Source organism: Aquarana catesbeiana, linkage group LG02, assembly GCF_042186555.1.
Source record: "Aquarana catesbeiana isolate 2022-GZ linkage group LG02, ASM4218655v1, whole genome shotgun sequence".
NCBI lineage: Eukaryota > Metazoa > Chordata > Amphibia > Anura > Ranidae > Aquarana > Aquarana catesbeiana.
In genome coordinates this window covers 583,574,502-583,587,999 of record NC_133325.1, presented here as the reverse complement: position 1 = coordinate 583,587,999, position 13,498 = coordinate 583,574,502, and the positions used below count along the sequence as shown (strand labels likewise).

General features: G+C 44.5%; 1 pseudogene; it reads left to right on the top strand.

Annotated features, from left to right (window-relative positions):
- The first annotated feature begins 10,327 nt into the window (after nucleotides 1–10,327).
- LOC141130280 (5S ribosomal RNA) lies at nucleotides 10,328–10,446 on the top strand (annotated as a pseudogene).
- Nucleotides 10,447–13,498: the final 3,052 nt, after the last annotated feature.

The following is a 13,498-nucleotide window of genomic DNA, read 5'->3' as shown; positions in this document are numbered from 1 at the left end:
TTTTAGGTGTTTACATGTTTAAAACAGTTTTTTTGCTAGAAAATTACTTAGAACCCCCAAACATTATATATGGTTTTTCTTCTAACATCCTAGAGAATAAAATGGCGGTCGTTGCAATACTTTTTTTTTTTTGCACCGTATTTGCGCAGCGGTCTTAAAAGTGCACTTTTTTTGGAAAAAATTCACTTTTTTGAATAAAAAAATAAGACAACAGTAAAGTTAGCCCTTTTTTTTTTTATATTGTGAAATATAATGTTACACCAAGTAAATTGATACCCAACATGTCACGCTTGAAAATTGCGCCCGCTCGTGGAATGGCGTCAAACTTTTACCCTCAAAAATCTCCATAGGCGACATTTAAAAAATTCTACAGGTTGCATATTTTGCGGTACAGAGGAGGTCTAGGACTAGAATTATTGCTCTCGCTCTACAGGTCACGGCGATACCCCACATGTGTGGTTTGACCACCGTTTTCATATGCGGGCGCTACTCGCGTATGCATTCGCTTCTGTGCACGAGCTCGTCGGGACGGGGGGTTTTTAAAACATTTTTTAAATTTGTATTATTTATTTTACATTATTTTATTTATTTTTACACTGTTTTTTGTTTTTTTTAAATTGTGTCACTTTTATTCCTATTAAAAGGGATGTAAACATCCCTTGTAATAGAAAAAAGCATGACAGGACCTCTTAAATATGAGATCTGGGGTCAAAAAGACCTCATATTTACACTAAAATGCAAAAAAAAAAAAAAAGTTATTAAAAAAATGACATTTGAAAAAATGTGCCTTTAAGAGGTGTGGACGGAAGTGACGTTTTGACGTCGCTTCCGCCCAGCAGTGTTATGGAGACGAGTGGGCGCCATCTTAGCCTCACCCGTCCCCAGGCACAGGACGGAGACAGATGCTACCAACAGCTCCAGTAAGCGGCGGAGGGCACCGGATCGCGGCGGGAGGGGGGGGCCTCTCCCGCCACCGATAAAAGTGATCTTGCGGCGAATCCGCCGCAGGGACCACTTTTATCTGAAACCCGGCCGCCGCATGAAAATGGGGATACCGGGGTTATGGCAGCTAGCTGCTGCCATAACAACGATATCCCCATTCAAAGTTTGGATGTACATCGTCGTGCGGCGGTCTGTAAGTGGTTAAAGCGGAAAAACCCCAAAAATTTAATATATTGCAGCTTATATGTGGCAGCTGCATGCGTTTTCTTCTCTTTGGCTTTTTTTCCCCCCTGCTTTCACCTGGTGATCTGGCCAGTAACACACCTCCTGTATTAGAGTGCCCCCCCCCCCCACACACACACACACACACACACACACTCTGTAAAAATTAGCACGGGGCACAGCAGACCACAACATTGTCAGTTTAGTAGTGTTAAATGTATTAGCAGATTTAGATACACTAACAAACTGAAGCCAAACTCCAGCTCACATTTTTTAATCAGTTACACCAAACAGTTTTTTTCCTTTCAGGATAAAGGAATTTACATAAATAAATAAAAGCTGATCACTTTAACCACTTTTGACCTCCGGAAGATTTACCCTCTTCATGTTCAGTCCATTTTTTGCGATACGGCATTGCGTGTAAAAAAAAAAAAAGAAAAGAAAAAAAAAGCAGTGGTGATCAAATACCACCAATAGAAAGCTCTATTTGTGGGAAAAAAAGGACATACATTTTGTTAGGGTACAGTGTCGCATGACAGCGCAATTGTGTCAGTTAAAGTAGGTGTTATACTGGTATAACACCTACTTTAACTGACACAATTGCGCTGTCATGCAACACTGTACCCTAACAAAATGTATGTCCTTTTTTTCCCACAAATAGAGCTTTCTTTTGGTGGTATTTGATCACCACTGCTTTTTTTTGCGCTATAAAAAAAAAAAGACCGACAATTTTGAAAAAAATAAACAAATTTTTACTTTCTGTTTTGCGGGGAAAGAAAACCTATTACTTCCCCGCTGACAGGACAGGGCTCTGTCCTGTGTAAATTCATGATGATCGCCGGGTGCCAGCGGTAATCCATTAGCCAGCGCCAGCTGATTGACATCTGCTGTGTTTAATCACAGCGCGGCTGGGTCGCTATGCTGTGAAGTGTGATCTGGCACAGCCGAGCTGCCTTGCCACCATATATGCTTAATCACCCCTGCCACTGTTAAGTGGTTTGTCTCATCCATGTAAACTGATACATTCTGCTGGAGAGTTTGTGCTTTTGAAAATCAACAGACTTACTGTTTTTAAGGACTTGGTTCTACATGATTTAGAGAAAATCCCTGTCAAACATACGTATCAGGACCCGGCCATTAAGGCAGGTATTGACTCTCTTTGCGATAGAAATAATCTGGTCATCCGCCCGGCCGATAAAGGCGGCGGGATAGTGGTCCTTGATAAGGATGATAATATTGCAGAAATGAAACGTTTATTAGATGACCGAACTACATACAATATTCTTCCTAAAGATCCTACGAAAGATTATAAACGAGCCCTCTCGGCCCTCATAGACGAGGGTTTTTCCCTCAATATACTTAATCAGAAAGAGAGAGAATTCCTTGTACCCGCAGCACCTCGAATACCGGTCATCTATTACCTTCCGAAAGTGCATAAGAATCCCACCAATCCCCCCGGTCGCCCCATTGTTAGTGGGATAGATTTGGTTACTTCACGAATCAGAAGGTATATAGATTTTTATCTCCAGCCCTTGGTCAAACAGATGCCCTCCTACCTAAAGGACACAAGGGCTGTGATCAACCTTTTGGAACAAGTAAAATACCAAGATGGTCTTCTTCTGGCTACCGCGGATGTATCTGCACTGTATACATCCATCCCGTTAGATCAAGGTCTGGCGGCTGTCAATCTGTTCCTTTCCAGGGATTCTGGCCTTCCTCTCATCCATCATAATTATGTTATGGAGCTACTCGGGTTTGCTACAGAGCATAACTATTTCTGGTTTCAAGGAACCTATTATTCCCAGATTAAGGGTGTGGCCATGGGGGCTAAATATGCCCCCAGTTTGGCCAACCTTTTAATGGCCCTATGGGAGGAGGATGTCATCTATTGCTGCAGACAACCCCAGTTGGTTCTGTGGCTAGGTATATAGATGACATCCTCCTCCTATGGAAGGGTGACCTCAAGTCACTGGAGGACTATATGGAATATTTGAACACCAATGATAGAAATATCTCCGTGTTTTGAGACCAGCTCTGAGACCATTCATTTCTTGGATCTTGAGGTGTCTGTAGTCAATAGACAACTGGTTCTTAAAACGTTCTTCAAGCCTACGGACCGTAACCATCGGACCGACAGTTGTCACCATCAGCAGTGGCTTGGGTCGGTCCCCAAGGGACAGTTCCTCAGGTTACGACGTAACTGTAGTAATATTGAAGACTTCCAGTTACAATCCCAGACCCTCAGAGAAAGATTCATAGAAAAGGGATACAGACCCTCTGATCTTGATGCCACCATTAGGGAGGTTGGGGGAGTTGATAGGAATTCACTCCTGGTTGACCGCCCTAAAGTACAGGGTGATAACCTTTATAAATGGTCTTTCTTTACTGCATTTTCTACCCAATATAAAGAAGTTAAAAAGATTATGGACAGGCACTGGAAAGTTTCGAAAAATGACCGTGTTCTGGGTCCTGTTTTACCGGACCGGGCTGGTATCATTTTTCGGGGCGCACGTTCGGTTCAGGGGGAAATCGCCCCCAATGTTATTGACCCCCCCGGTCTGTTTCCTTTTTTCAGGACTGTAAGGGATATTTCCCGTGCAGAAAGTGCAATGTGTGTCTGCATAACATAAGCGGGAGACGCAAAACAATGACTTTCCACTCTGCCGTGACATCTAGAGAGTAAAGTATGAAACATTTCGGTGGCCCGAGCATGTATTACTTTGTCTTAGCTGCAGGGGTTGGATGACCCAGGTCATTTAGCCGTATAGCGTGGTATGTCTATTTCTACACTAGGATGACCTGTGTGTGAAGTCTCTTGTACATCCGACCACTACGCTGAGCCGGTTTTTAATACTGAACATATGGTTTTTGATACTGGACATATAGTCCGTATGATTGACCACCTTTAAGTTAGTGACCAATGAGTTAGAACCGGACCCTTTAATGTGGCCGTGTTATTCTGTTACCGGCTTCTGTTGTTGCCATGGTATCTTTTACCATGGCGTTCAGATGACATGAGGGGGAGTGGTTAACTTCCTAGCTGGCCAATGATTGGTTTAACCAACTTGACTGGGGATGATGTCAGCCTTGGAGCGGGTCGCTCGTCCCCTTCACACATGAGGCTTGGAGCGCACGCTCCACATGGATGAGTGAGGGAGACACCAGCGGCACATTGGCTGTCGGCTTTTGTCTCCTCCCTGGTCACGCATGAGGCTTGGAGCGCACGCCCCACGTGGATGAGTGGGAGAGACACCAGCGACGCATTGCTCGCCGGCTGTTGTCTCCTCCCTGGTCACGTGACCGTCGAGGCTTGGAACGCAAGCTTGAGGAATAAGTTCCTCTAGTCACTGCGTATGTGAGGCTTGGAACGCAAGCCGAGTTGGCGGTCCGGCGTTCGGGGCCCCCTCCACTGTTTGTGCTCCTGCCAGACCCTAGAGCTATCTTCATAACTCCAGGCCTAACTCATTGTACCATTATGCATGAGATTATGACTATATGTGGTCAGTTTTAAATGTTTATGGTATTGAATCTTTGACTTCTGGTTCTGCCATGATGGGGGCGGACCAAGCTAATTTGAAATGGTGTATACAGTCTATATATATGGGCAATGTGGGGAGGCTGCTTTATGCCCCAGTTGAAGGCTTCGTGTGTACGGGGCATAAGACTGAGGAACTAGGGGCAGGAGAAGATGATTCCCTGAGTGTTTGGGTTCACTAAAGCCTCCTCAAGCTGTGCATGCTTTTTCCTGTCCATTCTTTGTTGGGAAAATTTTTTGTACCTGGAGGATCACCCAGATAAGCATTATTTTCCATTCTAAAAAGTTTTCACACTTTATCCTATGGTAGAGAAAATTCACTAAGCGGGGTATACCAGCAATTAACGCTACTATATCCTCTGTGAGTAAGTTTGACTTGTCCGGCAGACATTACTCAAATACTTAGGGATCTAATGGATAAAAGGTTGGAATTCCTATGAAAAAAAAAAAAGTTTTTTTCTCTGGCAGGTTGAGTGTCTCAGCCTGCGCTGACAGTAATTGGTTAATCGTTGAGAAACCAGTTTTAACATGTGTTTAGGGTTATCCTGCTCAGCAGGTCCAGGAGGCAGCTTTATGTTTGCAATAGTTTCTATGACAGATTGCGCCTTCGCTAAGCGTCATGCAAGAAGCTCCTGGCTAGTCTTCCCTTTTGCGGTAAGACAGCTATCTGGGGATATTTTGGATATATCCAAAGAATTTCTAGCAAAAGAAAGATACCCCTTTTGCCTTTTAAGTGAAGGACTAATTGTGTTTTTTATTTCAAAGTTCCTTCTTCTGTGCCAGGGGCATCAGCCCCCAGGCAGTCACAACGGCCTCCGCCGTCAGGTTCAAAGGGTAATCCTCAGGGTTAACCCCAGGAACAATAGAGGTCTTGAGGGAGGAAGCCTACGAGATACTGTAGCCTCCTTATGAGAAGGTGCCCCCGCTTGCTCAATAGGGAGAATTCTTCTACAGTTCTCAGGGATCTGGCAGAAGGACTTCCTCAATAACTCCAACGTACAAACTGGAGTTCCAAGAATTTCCATCTCCTTGTTTTCTCAGATCAAATGTTCCTAAGGATCCAGAGAAAAAGAAATCTTTCTCTCTAGCATTGGACCATCATTTGGCAAAAAGTGTTCATGGTGGCCCCATGTAAGAGCAGAGATTGGGATTTGGTTAAATCCAAATGGACATTCTAGATCTCAAAAATCTAAAATTCAATTGCTGAATATAATCTCTCCCTTTTTGCATAAAGATGCATATCTCCACATGACTATTTCCTCTCTCACTAGTAATATTTTCTTAAAAAGTGGAAAATCTTCTTTTTCAGTGTGTAGCTCTGCTTTCTGATCTAGCTGCTACACCTCGAGTACAAGGTTCTGGCTCCTTCTAGCCAGATTGAGGGCCCAAGATATAACGATTATGGTTTACCTAGTCGATCTGTTCTTGTTAGACCAGTCGGTAGCCCGCTTAGACCAAAAGTATGGTCACCACATTCAACTACCTGGAATATCTAGGTCGGATTCTCAACCTAGGAGGAATCTTCTTTAAAACATGAAGAAAATACTTAGGTCTGATCATAGGGACACCCAGAAAAGGGTATTCGTACCCCAGGCTAAGATCAGTAACATAAAGGACTGATCTGGGTAGTCGAAGTAAGATGTTTATCTCCTATTCAGCTTTGCGTGAGGTTGTCGGGAAAGATGGTGGCTTCATCCAAGGCTGTTCTTTATGCTTAGTCTCATTCTAGACTGCTGCAAAGCAGTATCCTATCGGCTTGAAACAGAGAATTCAAGCTCTATATTCCCAATGTGCTGAGGGACGGGTTTCCGCGCTCACGGACCTGAAGGCTTGCAGCCTCCCCTTACACTTACCCCCGAAGGGGTGAGTTAAGTAGTAAAGGAAAGTTAATTAGGGGTGAATGGCGCTACCTTACCAGGGTACCTTAATTTATAATATAATGAACCTCAAAGGAGAAATAAATACAAGTAGAAATATGAGTGAATAAGTGTGCTTAATGCAACCCCTTAGTCACTCAGATTCATTGAATAATGGATATAAGTGTCCAACATTACCTGAGTGGACGGTACTAGCGTGTCAGTCTCATACCTACATACAGGTGTACACCGTGTAACTGACCATCATAAATTGATTTAGGTGACAACTTATAAAAATTAATATATGACAATACAAAATATTAATAAATTAAACACCACGGTCTGTGCCATGGAAGGGGATCAGTCCTAGAGAAATCCCCCTTCTGGGAAACAGTGTGCAATCCACTTCCTGAGTGGCATTAATCAGGATATCTAGATCCTATGTTGATCCCCAGGTGTGTCCAAAAGTGTTTTTATGCATAGGGTGAATTAAATATAAATACATGTATCATAAGTAGTCCCAACTTAGGCATACAGTGCAGAACTGCACATTTGGAAATTAGTGAAAAAAGTGGTAAAAAATAGTGAAAAAATAGTGAAAAAATATAAAAAATTATTAATATGTGTATCAAAGTCCAGCATCAAGAAGCAAAAAGCAAAAAACAAAACGTCTGTGGTAAGTGACTTTCGTGAGAACAGCTGATCAGATCCAGTGACTTGCGGTGCTCCCCCTCAAAGATCCCCACTCACCAGCTCCCTGCACCCCTGCAGGGGTAGTAGGCATGTAGTACCAGGCAGCGATATGATGTTTATGGGTTCTCAGGGTCCCCCGCTCCAGCTGTGAAGTATCCTTCAGTATATCCTCATATGGAAGAAACAGGGCTCCATAGTGTGATACGTTTAAAATAATTTATTTAGCTATCATAACAGCACATAAGATGAGATAAATAAAATGACTAAAAGAAATAAATTAAAATCCAGGCTTTTTCTAAAAGAGCCAATTAGTCACACAGCGTATAGTCTGTTTAGTATGGAGAGAGCTCGTGCATCTAGAACCATCAGCTGCGCAGCGTGCGCCTCAGCTGCGTTCCACACTCTCCTACTTCCGCGTGTGACGTCAGTGCGTAGCTCCGCCTTACGCGTTTCGCCATCGACGTTATCAAAGGCGCAGCTGACGTACCTCGTCCTGTGCTATTTAAAGACAAGCAGTGGTGGTATATTCCTCCCACTCTCCTTCCCTAGGCGTAATCACAGTCTCATGTCGCCTCCCAGGTCAGATCATTACAGACAAAGGAGGATAATCCAATTGCCATATGAGGGAGCCTGAACTTATATCCCCGCTTGTCGTTAAAAGGGCAGACATAACATAATGCGATCCTTAACTACATAGATAATAGTGTTTATACATAACATTGGTATTCCATTAACCTCTTAAGCTAACATTAAGCGATACCATTTCTCATTCCAAGCTGTTTTTATGCAGAAGTAGGAGGGGGAGATGGAAGGGGAAGATCAGATAAAGCATACGATAAATGAGCCTAGTGGTAGCCCAATATATTGCTACTCTAACCTTAGTGTTATATATCATAATACCCCCTATGTATGCGGGATGTACATGCGAATGAGATGTCAGAGTCATAGGGTAGAGTGTGCCCCTAAACCCCGGTTCTAACCCCCATATGGGGTTCCCTTCATCCATTTTACCTGCATAGGCCGGAATGAGGAATTGATATCAGCATAATAAAAAGGTACATATGCATATATGAAAATAAAAAGATAAATTAATATAAAATAATGTAATATAAAAAATAATGTAATATAAAAAAAATATGATATAAGGCAACTTAACACAGTGTGGGCATCACACACACTCATATTCATATACATAATGGGGTATCATATGCACATGTATACGGTGTTCTATACTATGAAAAAACAAACATCAATGTGTAATCGAATGTGTATACCTCCCATCATGTCCCCTCCCGGGGTCATTCCACATAAGAGGCTCCACATGTAAACCTCTGGCCGTAAATTCCCATGCCAGAGGGATACCTTGAGGGCCCATATACCCCTAGACTGTATGGTATTAGATAATACCCCATAAGTACGTTCACCCCTCACACAGGAGGTCATAGGGTATTAGCCTACATAAAGGGATATATTGGGGCACAAGAGGAGTGCCAGTACTAAGATTAATTTTAATTTTAATTTTACTTGATCCCACTAGGCTCATTTATCGTATGCTTTATCTGATCTTCCCCTTCAATCTCCCCCTCCTACTTCTGCATAAAAACAGCTTGGAATGAGAAATGGTATCGCTTAAAGTTAGCTTAAGAGGTTAATGGAGTACCAATGTTATGTATAAACACTATTATCTATGTAGTTAAGGATCGCATTATGTTATGTCTGCCCTTTTAACGACAAGCGGGGATATAAGTTCAGGCTCCCTCATATGGCAATTGGATTATCCTCCTTTGTAATGATCTGACCTGGGAGGCGACATGAGACTGTGATTACGCCTAGGGGAGGAGAGTGGGAGGAATATACCATCACTGCTTGTCTTTAAATAGCACAGGACGAGGTACGTCAGCTGCGCCTTTGATAACGTCGATGACGAAACGCGTAAGGCGGACTGACGTACGCACTGACGTCACACGCGGAAGTAGAAGAGTGTGGAACGCAGCTGAGGCGCACGCCGCGCAGCTGATGGTTCTAGACGCACGAGCTCTCTCCATACTAAACAGACTATACGCTGTGTGACTAATTGGCTCTTTTAGAAAAAGCCTGGATTTTAATTTATTTCTTTTAGTCATTTTATTTATCTCATCTTATGTGCTGTTATGATAGCTAAATAAATTATTTAAAACGTATCACACGTTGGAGCCCTGTTTCTTCCATATGAGGATATACTGAAGGATACTTCACAGCTGGAGCGGGGGACCCTGAGAACCCATAAACATCATATCGCTGCCTGGTACTACATGCCTACTACCCCTGCAGGGGTGCAGGGAGCTGGTGAGTGGGGATCTTTGAGGGGGAGCACCGCAAGTCACTGGATCTGATCAGCTGTTCTCACGAAAGTCACTTACCACAGACGTTTTGTTTTTTGCTTTTTGCTTCTTGATGCTGGACTTTGATACACATATTAATAATTTTTTATATTTTTTCACTATTTTTTCACTATTTTTTACCACTTTTTTCACTAATTTCCAAATGTGCAGTTCTGCACTGTATGCCTAAGTTGGGACTACTTATGATACATGTATTTATATTTAATTCACCCTATGCATAAAAACACTTTTGGACACACCTGGGGATCAACATAGGATCTAGATATCCTGATTAATGCCACTCAGGAAGTGGATTGCACACTGTTTCCCAGAAGGGGGATTTCTCTAGGACTGATCCCCTTCCATGGCACAGACCGTGGTGTTTAATTTATTAATATTTTGTATTGTCATATATTAATTTTTATAAGTTGTCACCTAAATCAATTTATGATGGTCAGTTACACTGTGTACACCTGTATGTAGGTATGAGACTGACACGCTAGTACCGTCCACTCAGGTAATGTTGGACACTTATATCCGTTATTCAATGAATCTGAGTGACTAAGGGGTTGCATTAAGCACACTTATTCACTCATATTTCTACTTGTATTTATTTCTCCTTTGAGGTTCATTATATTATAAATTAAGGTACCCTGGTAAGGTAGCGCCATTCACCCCTAATTAACTTTCCTATATTCCCAATGTGTCTGAACTCCAAAGCCTACGGCCACATCACCATGATAGCGCTCGATTTCGTCCAATCTTGGAGGCTAAGCAGGGTCGGGCCTGGTTAGTACCCGGATGAAAGACCACCTGGAAATACCAAGTGCTGTAGGCTGAGTGCGCCGGAGCCTCAGTTTATGGTTAACATCCAAAAATCTGCGAAGGAGAAAATCCTTCTTTCAGTTACCTGGCAAATAGTTTCAACATATGCCAGCCTTTTTTTGTTTAGGTTGGGGGACAGTCCTGAAAGAGGCAGCTGTTCAGAAATGGCCTAGATCAGAAATGGCCTTGCCCATTAACATTTTTAAAATTCAGGCAGAACACTTGGTTCTGAGGGCCTGAACGTTCAGTTTAAGGTAGTGTCCTGCTAGGAGTCAATCCGTTTATGCCACAGCAATGGCCTGTATTAATCACCAAGGGGGCACAAGAAGTTGTGTGGCCCAGAGAAAGGTGAATCTTATCCTATCTTGGGAAGAAAACAATGTACTTTGCCTATCGGCACTTTTCATTCTAGGAATAGAAAATTGGCAGGCGGACTACTTGAGTTGCCAGCAGATTTTCCTGGGAGAATGGTTCCTTCACCCCGATATCTTCCTGTCAATATGTCAAGGATGGGGGATCCCAGCCATAGATCTGTTTGCATCCAGGATCAACAAAAAAGATTGACAACTGTGTGTATAGAACAAAGGATCCGCTAGCATGCGAAACAGATGCCTTGCTATTCCTGTGGAATCGGTTCTCACTGATTTGTGCATTCCCTCCTATTCTGCCTGCATCCACAACTTCTTCACAGGATCAAGCAGGAAGGGAAGTAGTTGATTCTTGTGACCCCCAGCGTCCACGATCCAGGAAATCTTGGTATTCAGAGATCGTAGAGATGGCAGTAGGGAACCAAAGGATCCTACCTTCACGGCCAGACCTTCTCTCGCAAGGTCCGAAGTTCCATCCTACTTTACAAACGATAAATTTAAGGGTTTGGCTATTAAGGCCCACACTCTGAAGAAGCATGGTTAAATATTATGGAGTCTGGGAAACATGTCTCCTAGTGTGAAACCAGGAGCTGCACCCCAGGAAATAAGTCTAGGCAAAGTCCTTGATTTTTTCTGCAGATGGGGTGAGAAATAAAGCTGGCCCTGAGTGCTTTCTAAGGACAGGTCTCGTCCTTATCAAGATTATTTCAACGACCACTTGCTTTGCATTCTTCGGTCCATAACTTTATTCAGGGGTAACTCGGCTCAATCTTCGGTTAAGTAACCCCTGAACCCTTGGGACTTGAATTTAGTTTTGTCGGCATTACAAAACAGCTTTTTTTGGGCCAATACGACATATTCCCTTGGTCGTTTTTTGACAAAGAAACTATTTTTTTCTGGTAACCATGTCTGCTGCAAGAAGGGTATCAGTATTGACTGCTCTTTCTTGTAAAGAGAAATATTTTTGTGGTTCACAAGGATGAGGTAGTATTGCGTCCTCATCCTAACTTTTTACCACTTCCTCTCCACAGTTCACCTTCCCCCACAGCTCACCATCTCCCCCCTCTCCACAGTTCACCTCCCCCCACAGCTCACCCTCTCCCCCTCCACAGTTCACCCCCCCAGCTCACCCTCTCCACAGTCCCCCCCACAGCTCACCCTCTCCCCCATCTCCACAGTCCCCCCCACAGCTCACCCTCTCTCTCTCTCTAAAGCTCACCCCCCCTCCACCCACAGGTTACCTTCTCACAGTTCACCCCCTCACAGCTCGCCTCCCCCCCCCCACAGCTCACCCTCTCCACAGTTTACCTCCCCCCCACAGCTCACCCTCTCCCCCTTCCTCTCCACAGTTCACCTCCCCCCACAGCTTACCCTCTCCACAGTTCACCTCCCCCCACAGCTCCCCCTCTCCACAGTCCCCCGCACAGCTCACCCTCTCTCTCTACAGCTCACCCCCTCCCTCCACCCACAGGTTACCTTCTCTTCTCTCGTCTACAGTTCACCCCCCCCCCCCACAGCTCACCCTCTCCACAGTTCACCTCCCCCCCACAGCTCACCCTCTCCACAGTTCACCCCCCCCACAGCTCACCCTCTCCACAGTTCACCTCCCCCCCCACATCTCACCCTCTCCACAGTTCACCTCCCCCCCACATCTCACCCTCTCCACAGTTCACCTCCCCCCCCACAGCTCACCCTCTCCACAGTTCACCTCCCCCCCACAGCTCACCCTCTCCACAGTTCACCCCCCCCACAGCTCACCCTCTCCACAGTTCACCTCCCCCCCCACAGCTCACCCTCTCCACAGTTCACCCCCCCCCCCCCCCCCGTGATGTACTTCAAAGAAAAGGATTTTACAGGTAAGCTGTTTTAAAATCCTATTTTACATCGCCGACGTGTGGTCACATGACCACCCACCGCTCTCCTTCCCCGATCTAACAGAGGGACTTGGCAGTAATTGTAATCACTAACTTTACAGCCACATGGAATAGCGGAAGGAGGGGAGGGACGGGTTTGGAGATGGGCTCACACACTAGGAGGCTACAGGCAGAGAGAGAAGGGGAGAGAGAGAGACTCAATACAGTGGGATGACAGAGGCGCATAAACTGACCACAGTATCATGGATCAGCAGCCATGATTACTGTGGTCAGTACACCTAGGACACAGGAACAGGCAGGATCAACCAGGTATTTTACAGCATAGAAAGGAATAAGTATCACCGCACAAGCACTATGCTGTATAACATGCTTTGACACAGGATCTTTTTTTTTTTTTTAGGGTTACAACCTCTTTAAAGTGGTTGTAAACCCTGTTATACCACTTTTACTTACAGGTAAGCCTATAACATGGCTTAAAGGGGTTGTAAACCCTTGTGGTTTTTCACCTTAATGCATCCTATGCATTAAGGTGAAAAAACACCTGGCAGTGACCGGCCCCCCAACCCCCCCGTTTTACTTACCTGAGCCCCATGTTTCTGTCAGCGGAGACGCGCTCTCCCTCTTTCCACAGGGTCCTGGCTCTTGATTGGATAGATTGATAGCAGCGCAGCCATTGGCTCCTGCTGCTGTCAATCAAATCCAATGACGCAAGCACTGGGGGGCGGGCCGAGTTCAGCATTCGTGTCTATAGAAGCAAATGCTGGACTCGGAAACGTGCCTGCAAGGTAACCCTCCCCGGGAGAGTGCTTCTCCTAGGGGGTTA